The sequence below is a fragment of the Octopus bimaculoides genome, chromosome 2, assembly GCF_046866305.1.
Source record: "Octopus bimaculoides isolate indiv1 chromosome 2, ASM4686630v1, whole genome shotgun sequence".
NCBI classification, from domain to species: Eukaryota; Metazoa; Mollusca; class Cephalopoda; order Octopoda; family Octopodidae; genus Octopus; species Octopus bimaculoides.
Genome location: NC_142929.1, coordinates 135,786,365 through 135,812,614, shown reverse-complemented (window position 1 = coordinate 135,812,614; position 26,250 = coordinate 135,786,365). Strand labels below are relative to the sequence as shown.

The following is a 26,250-nucleotide window of genomic DNA, read 5'->3' as shown; positions in this document are numbered from 1 at the left end:
TATGTGTATCTATATGAATATTTATTTATATGTATATATTATAACCCTATATATATATATATACACATGTGTGTGAAGAGAGATGCATAAACATTCAACTACAATATACACATATTCTATGCATACACACACATACACAGTGTATGTAAACACATGCAATCACATTATATGTATTCTTTATCTTTTTACTTTCATTTCTACAAAAACATAGAACTACTTGATGCATTCCCGATGAAGATTACAGTGGCCTAGATAACATATGGAATCATATTAAAAACAAATGGAAGTGGGAGACTGATATTTCAGTTCTCTCTTTCTCTCTCTCTCTCTCACAAACATTCATCTTGGTGTATATTTCTTTTATCAGTTGACACCTGTTAAAAGACAAATGGTCTTCACATAAATGGTAAATGTGCAATTTAATTATATAAACCTGCATGAGTATACTACTTCATGCTTTCAGCTGTTTCAGTCATTGGACTGTGGCCATGCTGGGGCACTCCTTGAAAGGACAAGTTGATCAAATAGTCTCCAACATATATATATATATATATATATATATATATATATAGATAGATATATATATATATATTCCAAGTCTGTTTACATCTCCACAACTTAGTGGTTTGGAAAAAAGAGATAATCAAATTCTATTTTTAAATACTTTACAATACACCATTAACCTTAAATGATTTAAGTTATTAAATAACCCAGCCAGCCAATGCTCATTACCAGAGTTATTTTGTTTAACCCTAGGCCAATTTGATCATGCAGGCCTATCATACTACTTATTTTTGTTTTTTGGAATAAAATTTAAAGATAGTAGGGTATGATCTCTGAGGGTAAGTTAGCTGCTATTTTTGCCAAGTTAAGCAGCCTTTTTATTGAGACCATTTTATTGGGTTACTTATCTTTGTTTAACTGATCGAAACATTGCTATCAGACATTTGGAGGATTAAAAAAAATTACCTATGATAGCAAGGGAATCTCGATATAATTGAGGTGCTAGAAATAGCAGCCAAATCTTCCTAAGATAGCAAGGGAATCTCAATATAATTGAGGTGCTAGAAATAGCAGCCAAATCTTCCTAAGATAGCAAGGGAATCTCAATATAATTGAGGTGCTAGAAATAGCAGCCAAATCTTCCTTATAATTACATCTTGCCATCTAGAAAAAAAAATACAGGATACATTGAATAAAGTAGTCCTAGATATGCAATGCCCCAAAAGATAACTTAGTAATTCCTAGAAATCTAGAATATCTTTAATCACTGGTCTGCTCGTTCCCTTGAAGACAGGATGGTCGTCATTGGAATGTCTTTAAACATAGGTCTGTTTGTGCCCATGAGGGCAGGGATGAGCATCACTGTAATGCCTCTAACCATAGGTCTGCTTAATCAGGTGCTAACCAGCATCACCATCACCACCACCGTTCAATTCCGCAAATGATGTCATGACAATAATATCTTATTTCTAAAATCAGGTTTACTCCTTTCCTGTTGATGCTTCAGTCATTATAATTACAGTGATTAGCAACTAACATCTTTGTAATTTACCACACCTCATCAAGGTGGGGTCTGTATGTGATAGCTCGATCTGAAATAGCACCCTGCAAATAGCAGCCAAATCTCATTTAAATCACACTCTGAAATTGTTGTTTTTGACAGAATGGGACGGGACACTAGATTATATAAACACTTAATAAATGCCTGGTATGTACTGTGTACCATTACTAATAAATGAAAAATGCCTTGTAAATAAACGACAAATAAAAAACATACATGTAACACCCAGAGGGTTCCCAATTCTTCAGTTATAAACCAGAATGGTAATACTCAGATGGGAATCCCCTCAGTTTTATGAAAGTGCAAAATTAAGTGTTACCATTCTGGCTGATAACTGATGAAGAATTGGGGACCCTCTGTGTCTTATGTATATACATTTTTTTATGTCATTGTTTATTTACAATGCATTTTTTCATTTATTAGAAGTCTATATAATATAGACTTGTATACGCATAGTTTGAAAATAAAGTACGATGGATATGGATGGAATGCCTTTGGAAGTCTACTATGATACGATTGACTTTGGATGGAAAAACTTCACCTCCAGCACATTTCTCCAAGTATCAAACAACACATACATGTATATGTGTGTGTGTGTCCATGCACACACACATGCATAAATTAGAATGTTATGTATGTTATTTGCATAAATAAATTATTATTATGATGCTATTGTTATTATTGACAGAATCACTACATCATCATCATCATCATCATCGTTTAACGTCCGCTTTCCATGCTAGCATGGGTTGGATGATTTGACTGAGGACTGGTAGACCAGGTGACTACACCAGGCTCCAATCTGATTTGGCAGAGTTTCTACAGCTGGATGCCCTTCCTAACGTCAACCACTCCAAGAGTGTAGTGGGTGCTTTTACGTGCCACCGGCACGAAGGCCAGTCAGGCAGCAACGGCTATGCTCAAAATGGTGTATTTTATGTGCCACCTGCACAAGAGCCAGTCCAGCGGCACTGGCAACGTCCTTGCTCGAAAGTCTTTACACGTGCCACGGGCACAAGTGCCAGAAAGGCGATGCTGGGCACAGGTGCCATCATGATTTCACTTTTGCTTGCCCCAACAGGTCTTCACAAGCCAAGTTAATGCTTTGCAGATTTTTTTTCTTTTTTTTTCTGGCTCTTTACATTCTGAGTTCAAATTTGGCTGTAATCAACTTTGCTTTCCATCTTCCCAGGATTGATAAAAAAAATTGATAGAAAATCCTAGTTAAATACTGGGATTAATATAATTAACTGTTCCCTTTCAGCCAAACTTGTGCTTACTATTATTATTTGATGCAGCATTGACTCCTGCATTGTATATGGTTGAGTGGGGGCAGAAGGAGAAAAGCCAGAGAGATAAAGATAATAGTGACAAGAAACACAAGAAGCTGAATAAAAGAGAGCTCAGTAACAGAGGAATCAGGAAGGGTGGGTAATGGTTACAAGAATGTGTGTGTGTGTGTGGTAAAGGATGGAAGTGATGGATAGAAAGAGGGCCAAAGGTGGTTAGAGGAATTAAAGATGGAAGGTGAATAAGAGTGGGGAAGTAGCCAATGATAAGAGTGAGAGATAGATGTCAATAGAGAGTGGTTCAGGAGAGAGGGAGTAAGGACTGGCAGTAGAGAAAGGGATATGATATGGTATGTAGTAATAGCAGTTCTGCTTTCATTAATAACAACAGGCTGATGCAGAAAAACAAATATAAAATAAAATCATGAGCACTGCAGCAACAACAAAAAGTTGTCCAACTGTTTAGATAAAACAAAGAACTAGCTTCTATTTGTCATAACTTCTAGGTTTCATCCCATCCCTATTGAAACTATCCTGTAACGAATTGCAATATATAGCCATTACCACTCCCAGTGTCTTCCACTCAGTTTCACTCCAAACAAATTATGTTGCGTTTGTTTTGCTTTCACGTTTGTTACTTACCTACATATTTATCTACCTACCTACCTACATAAACACTTTCACTGCTTTTGTACGGTGAATAAGATTATAATGCGTATCATCTGTGCAAAGTTATACTACTGGGATTTCGATTTGCTTCCAGCAGAATTTTAAGAAAAAAATGTGAATAACTCCAAACTATAAATACAAACCCGCCTCACATCCATGTAAAGAACATCATTTGCTGTGGCCAAACCTGTTATCTCTAGAATTACAAGAAAAATTTTTGAAAAATGTTAAAACTATTTAAAAAATAAAGATTTGACAGGTACAATGCCACACATTTTTTTTTAAGAGAAAAAAGATACAGGTAATTAAATTAACCCCCAATTCTTGGTTGGTATTTATTTTATCAGCTATGGAAGTATGAAAGAAAAAAAAAATATCAACCTTGGTAGAATCTAAACTCAAAACAAAGGGATAGAGTAAATTTCACAAAGAATTTTTCCTTGTAGCTGTTATGAACACATCTTAAACATAGTAACTTTCAATGAATGTCAGATCCAATATAGTCTTGTTGCCAAAAAAATCATAAGTTCTAATGTTTTGAAGTTACCTCTTGCTAGAGGTATCTTCCAACATCAACTCTTACCAGTCAAAGGAATACTGTTAGTCATGTCAACTATAGTGATTTTTAATTATTTGTAGAAGAAATATTTGAGATTTTCCATCTGAAGATATTGCCCTCCACCTGCCCCATAAAATTTAGTTATTAGAAATTTAAATTAAATATAGGCGTAGGAGTGGCTGTGTGGTAAGTAGCATACTTACAATCCACATGGTTCCGGGTTCAGTCCCACTTGCCCAAGGTGCCACTGCGTGGAACCTTGGGCAAGTGTCTTCTACTATAGCCTCGGGCCGACCAAAGCCTTGAGAGTGGATTTGGTAGACAGAAACTGAAAGAAGCCTGTCATATATGCATATATATGTGTGTGTGTGTGTATATGTGTGTTTGTCCCCCCAACATCGCTTGACAACCGATGCTGGTGTGTTTACATCCCCGAAACTTAGTGGTTTGGCAAAAGAGACCGATAGAATAAGTACTAGGCTTACAAAGAATAAGTCTTGGGGTCAACTAGTTCAACTAAAAAGGCATTGCTTCAACATGGCCACAGTCAAATGACTGAAACAAGTAAAAAAAAAAAATACAATAAAAAATGTTTGTTTCTAATATAGGCACAAGGCTAGCAATTTTCAAGACTGAGGGGTTAAAAGATTGTATTGACCCTTAGCTCTTAATTGTTTGCTTTCTTCTGTCAAACTCGAGAACGGGACAAGCAAAATTAAATATGGTGAAATTTGATCTTAGAACATAAAAAGTAGGAAGGCATAAAGTATTTTGCAAGGCATAAAATATTTTGTCCAACACTAACAATTCTGGCAATCCACCAGCCCTGCAACAGGAAATAATGAAAAGTAAAAAGACAAAAAGGAAATATTTAAACTGTTGTGAAGCAACCAGACCTTTTGAGTTTGCTCAAGAAGAAAACTAAAGTTTATTAGCCATAAATAAATACACCCAAAAGTCTAAATTGAAAGTGAAATTTAATTTAGGATAAGCACTTGTTTTGAAACACTAATTTCAAATATGATAAAGAAATAAATTCTAAAACTCAAAACAAATTATTACACAAATGAGAATAGAGGAAAGAATGTATCAATTCTTGCCTTTGTCAATTATTCCATTAAAATCACAAGTTTAAGGTGTTTTCTCAGAGTTTTGTAACCAAGCATGAGATAAGATCATTGAAATGCATTTCCTCTAAATGCAATGTTAGAATAGAGAATAAATTCGTTTTCCTTCAGTAGTGATGTGTAGTTTAACTTTGGGTTAACCATTGCCAACTAATAACCACCTTCAAACAGAGATTATCAGTTTTTATTTTTCTCTAGATAATGTATCTGAGCCAACCATATTTAAAGCATCATTCCCTTTTTTTAAAACAGTAGGATGTGATATGAAGAAGATTGGGCTGCTATTTCTAGAAGGTCGCTTGATCACAAAGTAGTGCTTCACAAATCTTGAAGATTTCATGACAAAGACAAAAAATAAAATTTTTAAATTAAAAATTTAGAACAAAAAAATATACTACTGTCGTTCACTTTGGTTTAAGTATACTTGTGTAAAACAAAATTATGAATAAACCTGTTTTTTTTAAGACTCAAGTATTAACATAGCTTGTCTAATCTCAAATTCTATTTTCAAAATACGCAGTGAACCTTTTGAAAAACAACACATTCCCTCATGAAAGTATACTGTCCTTGAGGCATGGAATGTATTTCAAGGATTCCTCAAGAATTAAAAAGATTAGGAAATGCATTTCTAAGGGATTGCAAATGGCAGACTACGTGCAGAAAAACTCCACCATTGACAGTTTCTCTGAACACCAGTGAACCATTACAATGCATGCATGCATACATATATGTTATTAGATAGTAAGATGAATGGTTTATATCTGGTAGTTCATTGATAAAGCACAACCACTTTCACAATGTTCATTTTGTATTTGGTTATATATTCTTTGTTTTGTAGAATGATAGATTAAAGAACTGTTTTTGTAAGTACTACTGGATTACCTGAATCCATATATTGTGAGACACACACACACACAAGAGAAAGTCAAAAATTATTCGCACTTTTACCATAACATATCTTTATTATTATCACACTGCCTTCTGTGCATGCGGGCTTATAGTTGTTACTATTGTGGTCAAGTGATCAAAGTTTGAGCCTGATTGCGCCATTTTTCTTTCTGGCTTTACAGTGTAAGCATGGCTGCTCTACTAGCAATGTGCACCAAAGAAGAACAAAGAAATGTGATCCGATTTCTCTGGTCGGTGTGTCAGGTGCTGAAATTCTTTGGAGGCTTTTAGTACAATACAGGGGACAGTACACTACTGTGTAGAAGTGTGTACGAGTGGATCAAGAAGTTTAAAAGTAGATGGACAAGCATGATGCATGAAGAGAGAGCAGGACATCTATCGACCTCTACCACTGACGAGAAGATTCAGCAAGCTTGAGAGATGGTGATGGTGAAGCAGTTCACCATTACCATCTCTCAGATCACTGCTCTTTGTTCTTCTTTGGTGCACATTGCTAGTGGAGCATCCATGCTTACACTGCAAAGCTAGAAAAGAAATATGGTGCAATCAGGCTCAAACTTTGATCACTTGACTACAATAGTACCAACTATAAGCATGCATGTGCAGAAGGCAGTGTGACAATAAAGATGATAATTTTTGACTTCCTCTCGTGTGTATGCGTGTATATATTATATATATATATATCCTCGTTTGTAACAGGGGTTTAGTTCCAAAAAACATTGATAAATGAATAGTCTCTGTGCATTTCGCAAATGGAACAAATGGTAGATTCACTGACACCAAATTCACAGCCCACAACAGGGAAGCTTTTATTGATCATACTCTCTTGATCACTCTCGGAGTGGTTGGCGTTAGGAAGGGCATCCAGCTGTAGAAACTCTGCCAGATCAGATTGGAGCCTGGTGCAGCCATCTGGTTCGCCAGTCCTCAGTCAAATCGTCCAACCCATGCTAGCATGGAAGGTGGACGTTAAACGATGATCCCTACCTTTTCCTATAGGGAAGACACTCATGTACAATGTTAAGCTCAGGTACCTTCATATTTTTTCTGTCCACTGGCCCTATATTGAGGAGTACAAGTATGTAAATTTGTATAAAAAAATACATGGCCTCACAGCATAGTCATGTAAACACAAGTAACAGTAGGAGCCAAGCATTGGAACTGAAACCAAATTCACATTGTTTCTGCCTCTAATCACACAGCCATAAGATAGGGCTAAAAGAATATATTATCCGAGTTGCTTACGAATAAATCATTAGACTTATTCAAATAATATTGAAGCAAGAGACTTAAACATTGAAATTTCCATGGGATAAAAAGATGCAGGATATAAACAGAGTATATGTTGATGTTTCTTAGGGGTGGGGTGGGTGGAGGAATTAATGATCTGCCTTAACGCCTTTCAACTGGAGAAAAAAAATAATTTTTCTTTTTCTGAAGAAATATTTAATGTTTAGTTGAGTCAGACTATACATTTGAACTATCAAATTTAAATTTCCTTCCTATTTTTTTCTGGAAATAACGTTCTTTTTCATTTCCATGATATGAAATGTATCACAAAGCAAACTACATTGGGGTCGGGGTGGGGGCTCAGAAAAATATCAAATCTTTGAAAAGTATGTTAAAGTTGATTTTTTTTTTCTTTTTTACATGTGGGATATGAAGCTGATATTTGCTCCCTTTTGTATATATCCGAACTGATTCTCGTCAATACAAACTCCCATTACTAGACTGATCGAATTCTTAGGGTTTCGTTTAGATCATCACTCTAGTTTAACCATTAATGAAAACAGCAAGGATTTAATCTAGGAAGAAAAAATTTAACCTTCAAAATAGCGATATCGTGTCTTCACAGTATTCCATAACGTTTGGAAGTTAGCGTCAGCTCTTAATAAAATAAAACCGTCTTTGTGTCTCGGTTTTATTTACCATTTTGCTAAAGAAGGTTGCCAAAACGTGACGTCAGCGGAACGACTTCCACTGTGTGGGATCAGCCAATCCTTCCTTCAACATATAAAGAAATCCCTTGTTGCTGTACCTCACTCCTAACACAAACATATATACACAAACTTAGTAAATACAATATTATCTTTATTTTCATTTTCCAAGTCTCTCTCTCCAAGCAAACCAGTTCTAAATTGCAACCGAGTTGGTAGATGAAACTTTCAAGTGGTATCATATTAATTCCTGTCTCCTCGCCAGAGACCTTCAGCTGCTAAAAGAGGGATTTGATTTCAGAGGTAGACAGAGAGTAAGAGAATAAGAGAGAAGGAGAGAGAGATGCAGAAAATAAGACAGACGGAGAGAGAGAGAGACAAAACAGAGCAAACAAGACGGTTGGCGGGCTGCGCCAAAAAATATAAATAAACATGTAGAAAGAAAACAAAAACAAAAAAAAAATTGGTATGTCAAGAGATTGCTAGATTAACATCAAAAGAAACAAAGCGAGACGAAGTGAAGTGAAAGTCAGGCAGAAAACAAAGTACGAGAATGATTATTGCTAGACAAAAACGGTTTATATATTGGTTCAAAAAACATTTCTAATGAGTGTTTCTGTATATACATTGTCAGCTTTATATATTTGGTATATAAAAAAAAGAAAAGGCAGAAGTTGTGTAGTGGACGAGACGGAGAGGACTATAGACAGACACCTCTCTATTTAGTCAAAAGCCTTCAACTTTTTCAAATTACACTTGTAAAGAAAAATGAGAATGGAGAAGGAAGTGTTGCCTCTTAATTTATTGAAAGATAGAGGAGAGGACGGCTGAGAGAAGGCCAGGGTCACAGTTTTTTGTGACACTACCACGAGTAGCCCTCGGAGGTCTTCTGTTGAGGGGATTTTTCTTCTTGAATTTCGTTTTTGGTCTTATTTCCCATGGTTACATGCTTTTACGTAATTTCACAATGTATCGTCCTTCATCTTTTTGTCAATTCTCATGGTTATAAAGAAATAATAATAATAATTATTATTATTATTATTATTATTATCATCATCATTATTATTAATATGAACGCGGACAAAATGCTTAGCTGCATTTCTTCCGACTTTACGTTCCGAGTTCATATATCACAATTGCCGACTTTGCTTTTAATCCTTTCAGGGTTTATAAAATAAAGTACCAGTCAAGTACTGAAGTCAATGTTATCGACTTGGCCCTCCCCTCAAAATTACCCATGACAAAATTAGAAAAATATTATTATTGGAGAACAATATTACTAGTTATTGCATATAGCCGGTCAGAGTTAAATGCAATAATCAGTTACACACACACACAAACACACAATATAGAGCGCAATCCCTGGACCAAGTGACTCGTTACGCCCTTGAGCGAGCACTTTTGTTTCACGTCGCCCCAGTCGAGTCACTTGAAACCGAGCATCAATCATGCTGTTGGAACTCCCTGTCCTGCAAGCTGTCACATCCTGGATGTTCTACTGGGCCAAGACAATGTCTATGTCTGAACGTGACTACATACAGACCTAAAGCAATCAGCGAAAGCCTACTACATGTTACTAAGTCATTTTCGATTCCAAGTAACAGCGAGCGAGCGAGCGAGTGAGCGAGTGAGCGAGCGAGTGTGGGTGTATAGATACGGAAAAGGACAAAGACAGAAATCCTCTCATCAGCCATGGAGACCAAACTCAGCGAGATATCAGTGCGTTTAAAACGCAAGGACTTTAAATCCATGATACTTCTCCTCTGGTTGTGTAAGTGATAGGAGGCAATATCACGGAGGTGGTGGACAAGCAAGGACTAAAAGTGACGGACATCTTACAACAGAGACAGGAAACTACGGACATACTGTAACATTTTTCTAAAATATATAAAACAAAATTGTAACAAAATATTAAAAAAATTTATTTTCTCGATGCTGGAGAGATTTCTGAATCAACTTGCCGTAAGGAAGAATACATATAAAGAAAAAGAGAGTAGAGGATAGAGAGAAAGAAAAGGAGGAAGGATGAAGAGAGAAAGAATATGTAGAAAGAATGAGGTATATAAGAACGTATGGCGAGAGGGAGAGAGATAAGATTCGTTAAAACTTTTTTTTTTCTTAACCCTAGTCACTATGTTTTATCACTTGGCATCCAACACATCATGTCAGACAGGTAAGAAGATATCCTACTTCCATGAGCCATCTGAACAGTGTATGGTCGACAGTTCACGGCCGACACCACTGAATTCTGTCTGGTACTCTTGTTACTCAAGTGCATGTAGTGTATCTTAGATTCTGGTTTCCTGTAAGTCTGCCAGACATTCCAATGCACTCTTTATGCATTTATTACTAACAGACTTAAGTTTTTTTTTCAACTTCGTCTGAAGGTGGAGCTGTGCCCATGACCTTTGTAAGCCCTCTGAGATCGTTGAGACCTATAAAGTTGGTATGTTCACCTTGAACGTATATAAATCAAACAATGTCTGTAGGTAAAACAGATGAGAAGGGAATTTCAATAGGTTAACGCTCTACAGTGGAAATATTGGACAAACTAGGAGGTTAAGAAAAGACTATGTCAAGTGAGCCTTGACGGAAGTGGTAGGCAACTAAGAAGTTCATAAGAGCAGATGCTGTTATAGCAGGGGCCGAATATAGAATGCCGTAAACCATTTACCATATTTGTAGTATCCCTTGATGCTCTAAGCATGTGCTTATTTTCCTTAATGGTTAATCCAGCGCTGAGCGTCATTGTTGAAAGACTCGAAACCTGGAGTCATCGAACTCCAGGAATTATCACTGATGAAGTGCCCAAGTGCATCACAGAATGGTGAATAAGAAAAAAATATACAGGAAGAAATCGATTGGCCTTCCCCTAATATATGCTTGGTACTTTTTCAAAAGAATGAACGACAATTATTTGGCTCTCATCCTGGAATCACATTGTCACATTGTTTTAGCACACCTTCACCTGCTCGACATATTTCATTCTCTTCATGGTAAAATAAGAAACCATCATTCTTTACAGTGTATGATAGGAAAAGCAGAATCAGAGCACCACACAAAATATTTACAATATTTAGTTTTGTATGCGGCAGGGTTTATTTACATTTCTCTCACACCACACCCCACGAGTTGCTGAGATATGTACCAGGTAACACAGACGTGGATAGCCATTTTGTCTACCCAACCAGGTAATATAATACAATATAAAAGACATATACTTAAGAACAAAATGTTAAACTCCACGAAAGACTTACATATGTGCACAGAATGATGTACAGTAACCCAGGTGTTCATAAAGATGCACAAACGCAGAGTTTGCTCTGCATTGGAAAAAATCAGAGAGACGAAGAGCAGTAGGAAGAGGAAAAGAAGTGCTTGGTGCAGTTAGTGATGTGATGTATCCAAAAGGTTTTTGACTTAAAGTCAACAACTTTAAAGCCAGGGAACATAGGACAGGTTTGGCCGTGTCTTTTACACTGGGTCAACCCTGGGCAGATCAATGCCTTCTAAGTGGCATTCGGTACAAGGAAAACTGTTCAACAGCACATCATGTGTACACACACACATTATATTATATATTTGTTTGTTATTCTTAAACAAGAACATTACTGACAGTGACTTTGAAGTTTCGGCCAACTAGGCTATACGTAAAAATATTAGTCTCATCAAATATCACGAAACTCCTTAAATGCAGATCTGTTATCTCATTGCTATGTGTACTAGACAACACAACATCCTTAAGATTGGTGACCTCAAATTGAAAATAGGAATATGGCACTATTCGCGGCCACCATTTTTAAAAATTTTATTTTAATTCGGTTCCTATTTTCAAAATGAAGATTATGGTTTTTTAAACAATAGTAACAATAACAAGTAAATATAGTTGTAATACTTCGACCGTGCGAACCAAAAGAGATGGCGACGTAGACGGGAAAAGGCTCCTTTTTACCATGTCGCACGGTCGAACACAAAAATAAGATATATATAAGATAGAAGGCTCGTCGTGAGAGATACGAGCCATTGTGTCACTAAAAGAACTTAGGACAAACTCAACCGTTATATATATAATGAGAATAAATTTATTAACAAAGTGAAACTGTTTGTGTCTGTGCGCGCGTGCATGCGACATATAAAATTAACACAGTAGATAAATCAGGCCTTCTTGTACAAGAGAAGGTATACAACAATGTGAAGTGACGGACAGTCGAATAAGCAATAGTGTGTGTACAATGTGTGAGTGTACAAGTGTGTGTGAGTGAGAGCAACACAGAACATAGAAAGAGTGTCTGTAACATAGACAGTAAAAAGTCTCAAACACTGAGAATAGGGAAAACCAGTTCGTATAAGAGTTACACAAAGAGATAGAATGTTTATACGCAGGAAGTTGTGGCCAAGGAGCTGAGCTGTAGTATCACACTATGTGTGTTGAGCGTCGAATGCTGTGACCATGTTACCTGATACGGAAATTTTTAAGTGATCAGAGCTAAAACCTTTCATCAAAATTTCATGTTTTATTTTTCAAACTCCATTTTAACGATGAAAATTGTACTAAATGTTTCATGTTCTAACTAAATTGGAATAAAAGCCGTGTATTTCAACAGAAATATGGTAACAATAGGATGAATTCAGCACCACCACCCGATGATATCCTCTCCGATCGGCGCTAACTAGGCACGATTTAGAACTAATTCCGTCAGTTATGAATCTTCAAATTTGCGCCTGTGTAAGAAATCTTTATTGGCAGTCGTCATTAAGGGCTGGAGGCTTTGAATAATTTTGTATCATGTTCCTTCTAAGATTTTAATTCTTATCTTGGAAGGTCCTTTTAAAAGCAGATATACCGTATATAGCTTATGTGATAAAGGAAATAAAGAAAAAGGAAAATACAGAAAAGGAAAAGACATTGTAAGCGGCCAGCTTTAGTTTGTGTAAACCGAAAGTGAGGTTCCTTTTAGGAACCACAAGCAAATTGAAAAAGAACCCGTGGAGAGGGCATCAGTGTCGAGAAAACAAACGGATCCTAAATTTTATACATTCATTAATTAAGCAAATCTAAATTACTGTGCTGGTTTAAAAACTTTAAGCTTCTTTTTCACTAACAATTATTTTCGATTTTAAAAGCAGACAAAATTTCATCCGTAAAGGAAGTGAAAAATCCTCATCCTTGAACCCAGAGAAAGTTAGGTCAAAAACGATATGCAGAAGTTTCCAATCGGCATCTAGTGATTTTTTTTTTTAATGAAGTCTGTAAAAGTTTAGACAATATACAAAAGAACAATGTATTAAGCACAAGAATACTACAAAAAAAAAAAAAAAAAAAAGGATTAAGGGTAAGAACTACCCGTCTCTTTCTCATCAAGTGTAGGACTCTAAAGGACAGCTGTCTCAGAACCGCGCAGAAACTATGGATAAACCACTGATCAAAATTATTTTCTATTTGATTAAAATATTTATCTTTCAAAACGATTGGGGAACATCTAGGCCCCAGTGTATTTATCGAGAAGTTATAGATTAGCATTGGGCTACTTGATTCGTGCTTGCGCCCGTGGGCAACAACACTGTGTGCCTATGCCTTAAGACGGTTAGACTAGTTGTGAGAGTTAACATCAAAACGTTGTATAAAAATAAATAGAAGAGTGAGAAAGTGTGGTTTAAAAAAAAGCAGACAATAAAATGTAGAATTGAGATGAATGGAAGAAAGAAAAACAGACATACAGATATAAATAGTTGGAGAGAGAATTACAAAAAAATAAACGAAATAAAAGTCTTCTAACGTCATATATTGTGTAGACTCGTACATGTACACTTGTCAAATTATCGCTAACGTTCAGAGGGTTTTTTGCTTGCAGTTTTTGTCTTTTATTCATACTAAAATAAATTAACGTGACTAACATGGTAGTTATGTTCAGAAAAGTATTATGACAGCATCATGTTGTTTTAGCGAACAAACGGACGGTAAGAGGGAGAACGAGAGGGGGAAAAAGCCACTAATTTCAAAGCAAGGTCCACCAGTCAGTCGATTCGCTTAACATGACTATCTTATGATTAAACTTTTACAAGAACAATATAAATAGGATTCAGTGGTAGGCTGCATTAATGGAATTAGAATTTTAATATCTTGTACACATTGTTGTCTTTTATTGGTCTAATAACCCAACTCACCTCATCACTTGAGTTCGTAAAGTGACAGGATGGTCACGGTTAGAAGGCCTTTAATCCTGGATCGACTCCAATGGTGCTGTCCTGAGGCTCAGCATTAAAGCAGCAAAGGTGAATATAAAAAGTACAGTTGTAAATAGGAGTACACGTGAAAACTGAATAGTTTACCGTAAATACGTCGCCATATTTTTTTTTTTTACCGCAGACAAGAAATTTATCATTAAAATCTATTTGAGTAAATACGTCATATTTTATTAGTAACGAAAACGAAATTAACAAATAGTCTTACAAAAGACATATTTGATTCTTAATGACACATTATGGGTCAAAGTAGTTCGATTTACAAGGATGATAGTCACTTTAACACAAATAGTACGTAACAAATACAGAAAATATAATCTGAAGTTTTGACGACTTTGAGCTTTTAAAAACTAAAGGGTGGATAAGTATAATGGCTACATTCTATGGCGGTCAAGAGCTCATCTCTATATTCGTCTCGAATCAAGTCGTGTCATTCAGGTCTCTTCCTAACATGAGAAGCGGGAATCGAAACCATGTTGCGATTCAACTCGGGTTCTTAAGAAAACTATTTCTTTTTATTCATATACATTAAAAAGTTAGTTTACCCACGAAATAGTATAAACGGAAAGTGGTTTGTTTTGATACCAATCCGCTTGCGACCACTCCTGGTTCTATAATATAAACTTTAAAGTGATCAAAATTAAAATCTTCCAAAATTTCATGTTCGATATGTCCCAAATATCAACTAAATAGTGACAAAATCATTTTAGTACTACTAAAGAAGAGTGGTCCCCAACGCGCATCCGCACTAGTTAGTCGTGAGTAGTCGATCCTACAAGAGAGCCTTGTGCTAAAAAGTTTACTAGGATTTGTTGGCATTCTTGTTACATATTTATGGTCCCATAACCCATCCGTATACACATCATCTGAGATGACCGGCCTATCACATACTACTGTTATTCAATGGCATCAATATATGAGGGATATGACCAGCAATTGTTGTAGGATCGACTACTCACGACTAGCTTGCGCGGGTGCGAGTTGGGACCACTCTCCTTTAGTAGTACCAATCATTTTAGTAAATTCTTCCTCATGCCAGGCGATACAAAGGCTGTGTACTTCAATATGAATGTAGCAACAGAAGGGTTCCCGTTTTGTAATACAAATTTACAATCTCACCACAACTGGATATAGGATATGAACGGCTGACTGCCGTACCCTGCCGATTCAGCAGTTAGTGCGCTGCTGTTAGCTTAAATATATTAGTTTTGTTTGGGGCATGCCAACTCCACATAGAGTTCACCCAGATGCTGGGAAGAAGTTGGGGAGGTAGAATTCCCTTGACAATCCTATATATGTTTCATACATAGGTGGGGTAACGGAGAGTCATCTTCAAATTCTACATTTACCGTAACAGGTTCGCTGGGGTTTTTTTTCTATTTCTTTTAACAACATTCATAACTTTTCCTTGGATTTGTGCCCAAATTCTGCAAACATTAATATACCATTGGTATATCATTATCGAACCCACCCAGTAGCAGCTGGTTATTGACCAAACCTATGTTTGATTAAAGTATTTCAGATATATTCACTTTATTATTACTTTAGTCTAAACAATTTAAAAGCTGGAAAACGAGTCAAAACGACAAGGTTCGCTTTAAGAACGAGAACGTGAAACCATTGCAATCGCAGAGATCGTTATTTACCGGAAACTCAGCAGGGAATGCGAAGGAATAGTTCTCTTTGAAAGAAAATAAGTGATATGAACCTGATGTAACAAAAGGATAATTGTAAAATCTGATTTTTATTTTTTTGCAAAATGTTTTTGATTTCTTTTATGATTTGCTCAATAATAAACTAAACTATAAGAATTGGACAGGATAATACTGTCGAAGACATTTAACAAACTGTGTAAACTGTTTCTGCCAATCTACACAGGCTTGTCGATAAACCATATAGCACACGTATATATCTTGAATATCTATAGCAATTAACTATTGCCTCTCCACCGACATGGACCTGCTCTATAAAAGTTTACAGTTAATGGCTGTCCATAAGTTTTACGAGGTGAGACAAAGAGATACGAGGCCCAGATAAAAATATACCTAATACTTTGATAAACGCCTATGCATACAACACCTCACAGCTTTTCTATCTGAACATGTGGGGTGAGTCACCAAATGCATTGATTCATTACAATACACAGCTGAATTATGAATTAATCCCAACAATACAAGAAAATTATTTGTACTTTCAATGTTCATTGTTTAACACAAATATCCTGTACGACATAATTCCTTTCAGTCAGCTTAGCATTCAGTTTCAAAGAAATACATTCTTCCGCTTTAATTGCATTGCCGAATTTAGTCGAGTATTGCCGAACGTTATTTAACTTTCATTTTTATTGTGCCGATCTTTGTCGACTTCAATCGTTTCACTTTGTGGATCACATTACGAAAGATTGCCGACAAAACAAAATTTCGGTGATTTGAAAGTCAGTAAAAACTTTATTCCGTACTACATTAAAATAAAGGTTGGAATTAAGGATATTTCTTTTTTCACGTGGCTTAGTCAGAGAAAGCAGGTTAACCATCCAAAAACGTTTTGAAATGTTTCCGTGCTGTGTCAAGACCTTCATGAGAAAAGCACAGGAAATTAGCAGAATGGAATCTGCTAAAAGACACCCAAGGACTAGCTGTTAAAATGAGCGTTAGGTAAGTCTGTTTCCGGTGTGGCAGTTTCAATCTATCCCATTTCACTCAATTGGTTTGGGGTTGATCCGAAGCTATGGCAGAAGACACATTATCAAGGTGTTGTACAGTGGAATCAAACCCAGAACTACACACAGCCATCTCTTTACCAATAGTATCAATAAAAAATATATATTCTACTAAACATCTCATGCAATAGTTTTGAACTTCTTAAACGATTTAATCCAGCCCAGATAAACATTCTGATTTTAATCTTTAACAAACTGTCTAGTGAAGGCAAGCAACACAAACACTGTGTTTTGCTACGTTTTCTGTGTTGTGTTCAAAAGCTTCCTATGAACCTGGAAACAAAACCACTCAAAAGAATTTTCTTTAAGACAATCTGAATATACAGGATCTTTTGCTCGTTTCAGACTGCGGTCATGCTGGGGAATCGCCTTTAAGGGTTTAGTCGAACAGATCGAATCCAATACATTTTTTAAAGCCTGGTACTTATTCTATCGGTTTCTTTTTATTGAGCCGCTCAGTTACGAGGGTGTAAACAAACTCACACTTGTCAAGTGGTGGTTAGGAACAAACACAGATATATATGACAAACTTCTTTCAGTTTCCATGGCCCACATCCACTGTAAAGGCGCGTGGCTTAGTGGTTAGGACATTTGGCTCACGATCGTAAGTTCAATTCTCGGCGACGCGTCGTGTGCTTGAGCAAGACACTATTTCACGTTGCTCCAGTCCACTCAGCTGGCAAAAATGAGTAGTACCCGTATTTCAAAGGGCCGGTCTTATCACCCTCTGTGTCACGTTGAATCTCCCTGAGAAATACGTTAATAGTACACGTGTCTGTGGAGTGCTCAGTCACTTGCACGTTAATTTCACGAGCAAACTGTTCCGTTGATCATATCAGCTGCGACCCTCGTCGTCGTAACCGACGGAGTACTTCTAACCACATCTACTCACAAGGCTTTGGTCGATTCGAGGCTATTGTAACAGACACTTGCTCGAGGTGCCACGCAGTGGGACTGAACCCGGAAAGTTTGGGAAGCAAACTTTTTTTTTTTTTTTTTTTGCCCACAAGGGGCTAAACATGGAGGGGACAAACAGGGACAGACAAAAAGATTAAGTCGATTACATCGACCCCAGTGCGTAACTTGTACTTAATTTATCGACCCCGGAAGGAGGAAAGGCAAAGTCGACCTCGGCGGAATTTGAACTCAGAACGTAACGACAGACGGAATACCGCTAAGCATTTCGCCCGGCGAGTTAACGATTCTTACCACACAGCCACGTCTGAGCCTATAATAAACATGGTGTCTCTTGAATTTTTAACAGGAATAAGGCAACGGACTGCAATAATAGTTTTGCAGATTGCCAAATTCCGTCAATGACAATTTTTCGGAGGCGTTTCTTTTCTAAAACGAACTCAATGCAGCAGACTAAAATATTCGTGGCTGTGTGGTAAGCAGCTTGCTTACTAACCACATGATTCCGGGTTCAGTCCCACTGCATGGCACCTTGGTCAAGTGTCTACTATAGCCTTGGACCGAGTGGATTTGGTAGACGGAAACTGAAAGAAGCCCGTCGTATATAATATATATATATATACACACACTTTGTTGAAAAGCAGCAGAAATATATCACAAAATCTGTTACTCGGAGTTTCACGTCACCGTTCGTCGGACAGTGTTTAATTTTCCCGACGAACGAGAACGTGAAACTGAGTAAACAGTTTTTGTGATATATTTTTGCTACTTTTCAATAAAGTATATTACTCTACCTCTGGTATTCGAGTACTATTTTTTCAACCTTGTTTCGCATTTATGTGCTTACTCTGGTATATATGTGTGTGTGTGTGTGTGTCCTCCCACCATCATTTGATAACCGATGTTGGCGTGTCAACGTTCCCGTAACTTAACGGTTCGGTAAAAGAGACAGATAGAATAAGTATTAGGCTTACAAAGAATAAGTCCTGGGGTCGATTTGTTCGACTAAAAGGCGGTGCTCCAGCATGGCCGCAGTCAAATGACAAACAAAAAAAATATGTTTGCTATTTGCTGTAGTGAACACTCTTTCCATCTCCTCTCCCCTCACTCTCTGATACTATATCCGCTGTTTGCAGTACGGAACTGTTGGTCTCTATTGTACTTGTTTATCACTTAGGAAGTTGAGACAATTCAGAATTACTAAGATATTTCCTTCCATGGATACACCGCAGCGTTGGTGATGAGAATCGAGCTGTTGAGATATTTCGTCTTGTTTACCATATTTCTCTTGAAAGACGCTTTTGATTCAATTAATTTTCAGAATAAACAATTTATTAAAATGACTGTCACAGTTAAGTTGATGCTTGGAATAATTTAAAATGAAATTTTTGATGGAAGGCTTTAATTTAGATCACTTTTAAAACAGTAACTTTGTATCATAGAACATGGGTGAAGCCGATCACGAGTGCAGATCTCTGTGGTAATGGCAAATATTCGAACGAGAAATAGAATAAATCAGCTCAGTCAATTGGAAAATTAGAAGAACACTCAGAAACCATTTTAACATCAGCCAAAAGTTGTTCACTGGCGATGATAGCAATGGATGGCAGAATCCGTAGAGTACTAGTAAAACTGACAGTATTTACTTCAAATCCCGTTAGAGGTTAATTTCCGTCTTTTATCTATAAAATAAATTAAACTAGAGCTGTTATAACCGACTATACGATCCTCCAAAAGTAGTGATCTTGAGGCATCTAAGAAATCGTAATTTTTAAATGAAATTCCTGGTTCAAATTTCGCCGATGTTAGTTTTACCTTTCATTCTTCTGGAGTTGATGAAATAAAAAGAATCGGTCATTGATGACCGTTGAGCTTAAGAGTGACTATCGTTTTTGTCATTATTGATTGATAAAACTAAGTGATACCTTAAGCGCAATGGAAATTGATATTAGGAATTAGGGGTACGCTAAGGTCCGAAAGGCTGAGGTTGATAAAATGAAACTAGATACCACCACCCCTGTCCATGGGCTAAGCTCAAGGATCGCCTTAGTCATGTATTATTCGATTCAAACTGCTATGTTCAGGCTCTGCAAATATATGTCCTTGTATCAACATTAATAATTCTAAAAGAGTCCTTCGACTCAAATTGGTTGTGGAGCACACAGACCAACAAAAGGAAATAGAAAAGAAAAAAAAAAAAAATCATCGATTCTTAGTTTCTCGAGCTCCATGAATTTTAAACCATTCACCTCGTCGAAAGTAGACGTTTTCCACATCAAGACGTGAATGTTTTTTTTTTTCCTTTTACCTTTGTCAAAAAAAGTCAGTTATTTAAGGGGAAAATAAAAATATTTGCTTTAGAGAGTTATTTTGATGCTAGCTATGTCACTCTTCCAAACAATACAAGAGCTCAATGACTTGCATAAGAGACAAATTTCCTCGAAGAAAATGTATTCGCAATGACTCTTACGACACTTTCAGTACAACTATCAATGACGTCTTAAGATATGAACACACTGGGCCGTTTCCCCGGGATGGTAGGGGCGCACAGATACAGGTGCCCTATTTGACTTAATCAGACTGAAGCTCGCTGTTAATAAATGACTAAATTACTATCACACCGGACAAAATGCGTAGCGGCATTTCATCCGTCTTCTGCTGAGGTCGACTTTACCTTTCATGCTTTCGGAAGTCGAGCCCTGGGGACCAATGTAATTGACTTATCCCCTCCCCCGAACTTGCTGGCCTTGTGCCAAAATTTGAGACCAGTAAATAACTAATATAGAGCTCAGTGCATTGACTTGCTTGTGGCCTATAATACTATTAAAATGGCTTCGCTATCACCACAACAATAACTGTGATGGAGAAAGCCATAGTTTTGCAGGAATGTTCCTCTTGTATTTGCTGTTCGTCGTTCTCTAATCTATTATCATTTGATACATTAATTAATAGCGATTCTTTGCACACACTAATTAGGAATTTAATACATACGATGGATTCAACATCAACAGTGAATGATAATCACGCTGGATGCTTAATGGTATTTAGCCAGCATTCAACAATTCACTATTTTACTTTCATCCCTTAATAGTTTCATTTTGTAAGAACACACTCCTACTTTTTGCGCTGGAAAATATCTACTTTTGATCAAGTAAATACTTTCACTTTCATGAGTGCCCGGGAAAAACAAATTGCGCCAACATAAATGGAGTCAAACCAGCGAACTGCATGTTTATTTACTCCACAGTGCTGCTTCGGAGTGGTGATTTGTGACTATTATACGATATTCTGTTTGAAGTCGGGCGAACGAGTCCAGTGCACTTCACTCAAGTGGAATGCTGACCGGATTGAAAACACAAATTACTCTATTTAATAAAATTCAAATGATTTCAAACTTCCCCAGTGTCCAGTGGCATAGCGTTGGGTGTGCAGAGTGCTCAGGGCAGATGCTTTATAAACGTGTGCTTGCTGTAGTCGAAGGTATGTTATATTTAAGGAAAAGGGGTGGGGTGGGTTAATATTACTACTGTACAGAGCGACTAAAATCCACGCAACTCCAATGCCTGAAGAACAGATATTGATGCAAACTACTTTGTCTTCTCGATGCTGAGCAGTGGAGAAATGGCAAAATTTTCGACCTATTTGGAGTAGTGGTAATAAGCTAGTATTTATCAGTTTGAGAAACATTAGACTCTATGTCAATTGTTTTGGTCACGAACACAAAGCAGAGCCAATGGCAGAATACAAGCCGCCGACCTTTCGACTGTCGTCTGCTACTCTTATCAATGTGGCCAACCCACACCATCAGTCTATACAGTCTCTATGGAGGACAGAAAATCGTGTCCCCCTCCCCCCCCCCCGCACGAACATTCAAAATTGAATTGTAATATGCAGCAATAATCTGATCAGAGGGTGGGGAAGACTGGATATAATTTAAACCATAACCTACAGATTCTAACGAGAACAGACTTCCCTCTAGAATCGAGCCCTCATCTCCAGATGAATTTTAAATTTTGTTTCAATCCTTCGTGAAATTTTACCTTATCTATCAAAGTCTATATTTACTTTGGAACTAACTTTGTGATAAAAGAATGTTAAATATTCTGTTTTAAAATTTGGAAATATATACTTTATACGACGGACAGAGTTTCGGAATGGATGTCCTTCGTGGGGAAGAAAAAGTTACGGAAATAGAGGGGAAGACAAAATGGAAACAAGCTGAAATTTTTGAAAGAAACTTTTTCAGAACCATAATAACCGTTGTACGAAATACGGGGAGGGGGAGAGAGAAAACGGTAGGGAAGATAAAAAAAAAAACAGATTTCCTTTCCCTTGAGGTATGGGACATTTATTTCCAAACCCCACCACCTTTGCTACATGTAAATTCGTGTTCTCGTTTAACAAAGCATGATAAATACTTATTTTCTTTGCTTTCTAGATTACGCTGTTGAATCGAAGAAAATAGTAAAATAGTGATTTCGGCGGACTTTCGGAATAGCCTTCACGACCTCAAAGAAAAGAAAAGGAATTGGGTGATCGTTTCCTCACTCCCACTCTCTCTGTCTCATCTAAGTGTTCCTTGTGTTTCATGCAACGAGAAGAACGATTGTGATTTTTTTTTCAAATTCAGTCTTTTATACATCCCACCCCACCCCACCCACCCAATTCCGTGCCCTTTTCTTTCCCACAGAGATAGTGAGGAAGCTATTCCAAACTCCTTGGCGTAAAAGCCACCCACTTTGGGCGAGTGCAGTAGTTAATTATATATAAACAGGTATATATTTTGCCGGTCCTGGAAAGATAAGAGAGAAGAAAAAACAAAACGAAGTTAATCCCGGTGGGGTTTGAACTAGAAGTCAAGAGATCTAACGAAATACTCCTAAAGCATTTTGTCTACCGCTGTTCCGATTTAGTTCACTGCTATCGCCCAAATAGCAACTTTAATAACTTGAGTAGGAAAAATATACAATGAAGATATTAAAGTGTTTGAAAACCATTTCCTCCATACAAATCTTTTTCTCTCTCAAATCAATTTCCATAAGTTGCTTTATTATAACTTGTCTAGTTTTAGGAATCACAGCTGTTCCCTGTTTTTAGCCGGCAACAAATATTGAATCATTGTATGGAAAATTAACTTCAACGATTGAAAAATATCGGAGTCTTCTTTTTTTTCGTAGAGTTGTATTGTTTAAACTTTTATTTCGTTGAAATCTTTTGTCTCGACAACAAAATCTTCTAAACGACACCGAAAAACAGAGATAGAATGACTCAGTGTATGTTTAAGTATATACAGCAATTAACAAGATTTATCAAGCGGAAAATACGAGTTCTGTCTGTGAAAGTATCTCTCTCTCTCTCTCTCACACACACACACACACAAACTCGTTCTCACAGACAAACACGCTCTCTCTCTCTCTCTCTCTCTATCTATCTATCTCTCTCTCACACACACACACTTAATACCGAGTAAGACATCTGTTATCTATCGATTTGATAAGACATTTAAACAAATATTTCTCCGTTTATTTTGTTTCGTTATTACGAATTACATATTTTGAGAGTCAATATTAGAAAGCTTAAATAGCGCATGCATTTACTGTAAGAGAAGAAAAACGAAAAGGTGACAAAGAAATTTGATAAAAACTAAAAATGTTTTTCTTTTTACATAGTTTCTCGAGGACATTAAAAGTGATATAACTACCCCCACAGGTATCGAAACCGGAACTCATTCACTTCCAAGCAATGCAGATAATCTTTAAATTTTGGTTTGTAATAGATTAATTCGTCAATTCGCCAGTGTAGATGGGAGAACCAGAAATATGTAGGGAATTAATAAAGGATTAATTCTCTTTTTTGCATCATAAAGTTTTTATTATTATTATTATTATTTAAAACTCCTTGTGCGAAAATTATGTTAAGGATTGAAACATTTCTTAAAAAATACTTTTTAAATTCTTGCTAAGTTAAAAACTTATCTACATTCAAACAGGTTCGCAAAAGAGGAATATCCCCTTTTTCCTCACTAAATTGCGTAGAATAAACTTAAGGATTCCTTAACACTAAAAAAAAAAAACTAACAAAGCAATGAAATGACAACAAAAATACTTGTTGAACATTAAAAACTTATTTACATTGAAAGAAGCTCGTAAAAAGGTATTCCCCTCCCACTCCCGTTTTTCTTCCCTAAACTTTGTCGAATAAACTTTAAAATTTCCTTACTTTGATCACAGAACTTCATATGAAAATAACAAAAAAAAATTAATTATCAAAGTTCTTAAAAGGCGCAAAAAATAAATAAAATGCAAGTGCGAACACAATTTCTCAGACGAATTTGCGAGGTGCCTGAAGTATGATAAAACGTAAAGGAGAATAAAAAAATAAATCTTCCGAAACAAATATCATATTTACCTTATTTTGTTTTCCAGGGTTTCCCTAGAGATCAGACATTATAAGTTTTACATCAGGTAGCTAAGTATCCTCACTGATAAAAATTTTGCTGCTCAATCCTCGTTTTCTGTTAGTCGTCCCCTTCAAAAAAGATGTAAGGTTTTTTTCAGTAATCCTAGCAGAACAATGTACGGTAAATTATCACATTGGAGGCTCCAAAACAAAATTTCCTCTCACAATGAGTTGTATGACTTTATCATGGTTATTGTTTTTTTTATATATATATTATGAGTAGCGATTTTGAAATATTTCATTAATTTTCGTTTTCCTTTTTTGGTTTCTTTCTTTCTTCCTTTGTTTTTGCTTTTTGCGGTACGGTAGCTTTAAATTTCTTATCTAAAAGGTCAATGGTTTTCTTCTTTTTTTTTCCTTTGTTTTTGTTCTGAACTTGGAATTATTATAAAAGGCCGAGTACGCCAGATAAAGTTAGTTGGTTGTTATAGGGAACTAAATAACTTAGTGAGGATGAAAAAAAAATTTTACTGCTGCCAGATACGAAAGAGAATAAAGAAATAAAGGTTGAGGTAAAACTACTTGCTAACGCAGTTGAGAGTTAAATACAGAAAGAAAAGAAGAAGAAAAAAAGTAAGCTGCAGAAGTAAATCGTGTTTCCTCTCAGTGGCTGACGACGAAAATATACGCACACGTTATGTAGGGGAGAAGATTCTTATTGAAATCACTCCAGAGGGACGAGCGGCTGGCCGAAAAAAAATAGAGATCTTGTCGGGAAGACAACGAACTGAGAATTAAATCAGCTGGTTGCTGTTGTTGCATATCGTTTATGCACACGAACCGACCAACTTTTATTCAAGTATGCAGCAAGTCATTAGTTTTAAGATATATCACTTAACATGTCTATTATCTTATTGTTTTTAGAAGTTTTTTGACGCTCAGATAAAAAATTTTTATACATTTAAACAAGCAAAAGAAAATAAGGAAAGGAAAAAAAAAACAATCAAACAATAGATACATTAAATTTCAATATTAATTAATACGCGTGTCTTGTACACACACATACAAACAAAAGCAAACATAGATGCAAAACAAAAAGGAAAAAGACTACTAGAATACCAAAAAGATAGCGCAAAATACTATTTTATCTATCTATTTATCTCTTTCTCTCTCTGTCTCTATTTATCTATCTTCCTCCCCTCTTTTTACACGAGAACATTACTGTGATACACGATCCCTATTGATCGCCTTTTTTTTTTCTTTTTCTCGATCCCTTTTGATCGACACCCACCCCTACTTTTTTTTTCATTCCCCCTCCCAAAAAGAAAAGCTCTACATTGTATTCGTCCCATTTTTGTTGAGCCCTGTGTGGCTAATAAAAGAAATGTATCTATCTATCTATCTAGATGGATGGATGGATGGATGGATGGATGGAACAAATAGGATAAAGAGAACTCAATATATGATTGAATAAATGGAATTAATAATGTTTTCTTTATTAATCACTAGAGGTTCATAAAAAACGTTGGGGCCAGTACAGGACAATACAATGTGGGGTTACATGAAAGGTGTATAAAAAAGTAAAATTTACAAATATATAAATTTTAACAAAGAATGATACCTCAAAAGAAGGAGACTACCTAGGGCTGCTCATGGAAACCCTCCAAAACCTTGACCACTAGGACAAGTAACCTCTACACATTGTCTACTGGCGCATGTTTAGAGTAGACCTGTTCACTCATACCATTCTTGCCACACTCACCCACCTTGCAACAAAATTGCTGGTGGGGGTGGGGTCAGTACTTCTCTCTCTCTGCCCTCACTTTCCTTTTCAAGTAAAACTTGAAAAAGTTGATGAGAGCTAAGCCAATGAGGAAAGTATCTGTCTTCAGCCCTTTCAATCTGGTTCACCACACAACC

General features: G+C 36.4%; 1 protein-coding gene across 2 annotated transcripts in view; it reads right to left on the bottom strand.

Annotated features, from left to right (window-relative positions):
- The window catches only part of LOC106873486 (uncharacterized), a 132,464-nt gene extending 106,986 nt beyond the window's left edge, over positions 1–25,478 (bottom strand). Inside the window, exon 1 of one of the 2 annotated variants that reach the window (XM_052965619.2) lies at positions 24,340–25,478. The gene's annotated coding sequence lies outside the window, so the exon portion shown is untranslated. The remainder of the gene's footprint in view (positions 1–24,339) is intronic. The other variant, XM_052965620.2, reaches the window with a different exon arrangement.
- Positions 25,479–26,250: the final 772 nt, after the last annotated feature.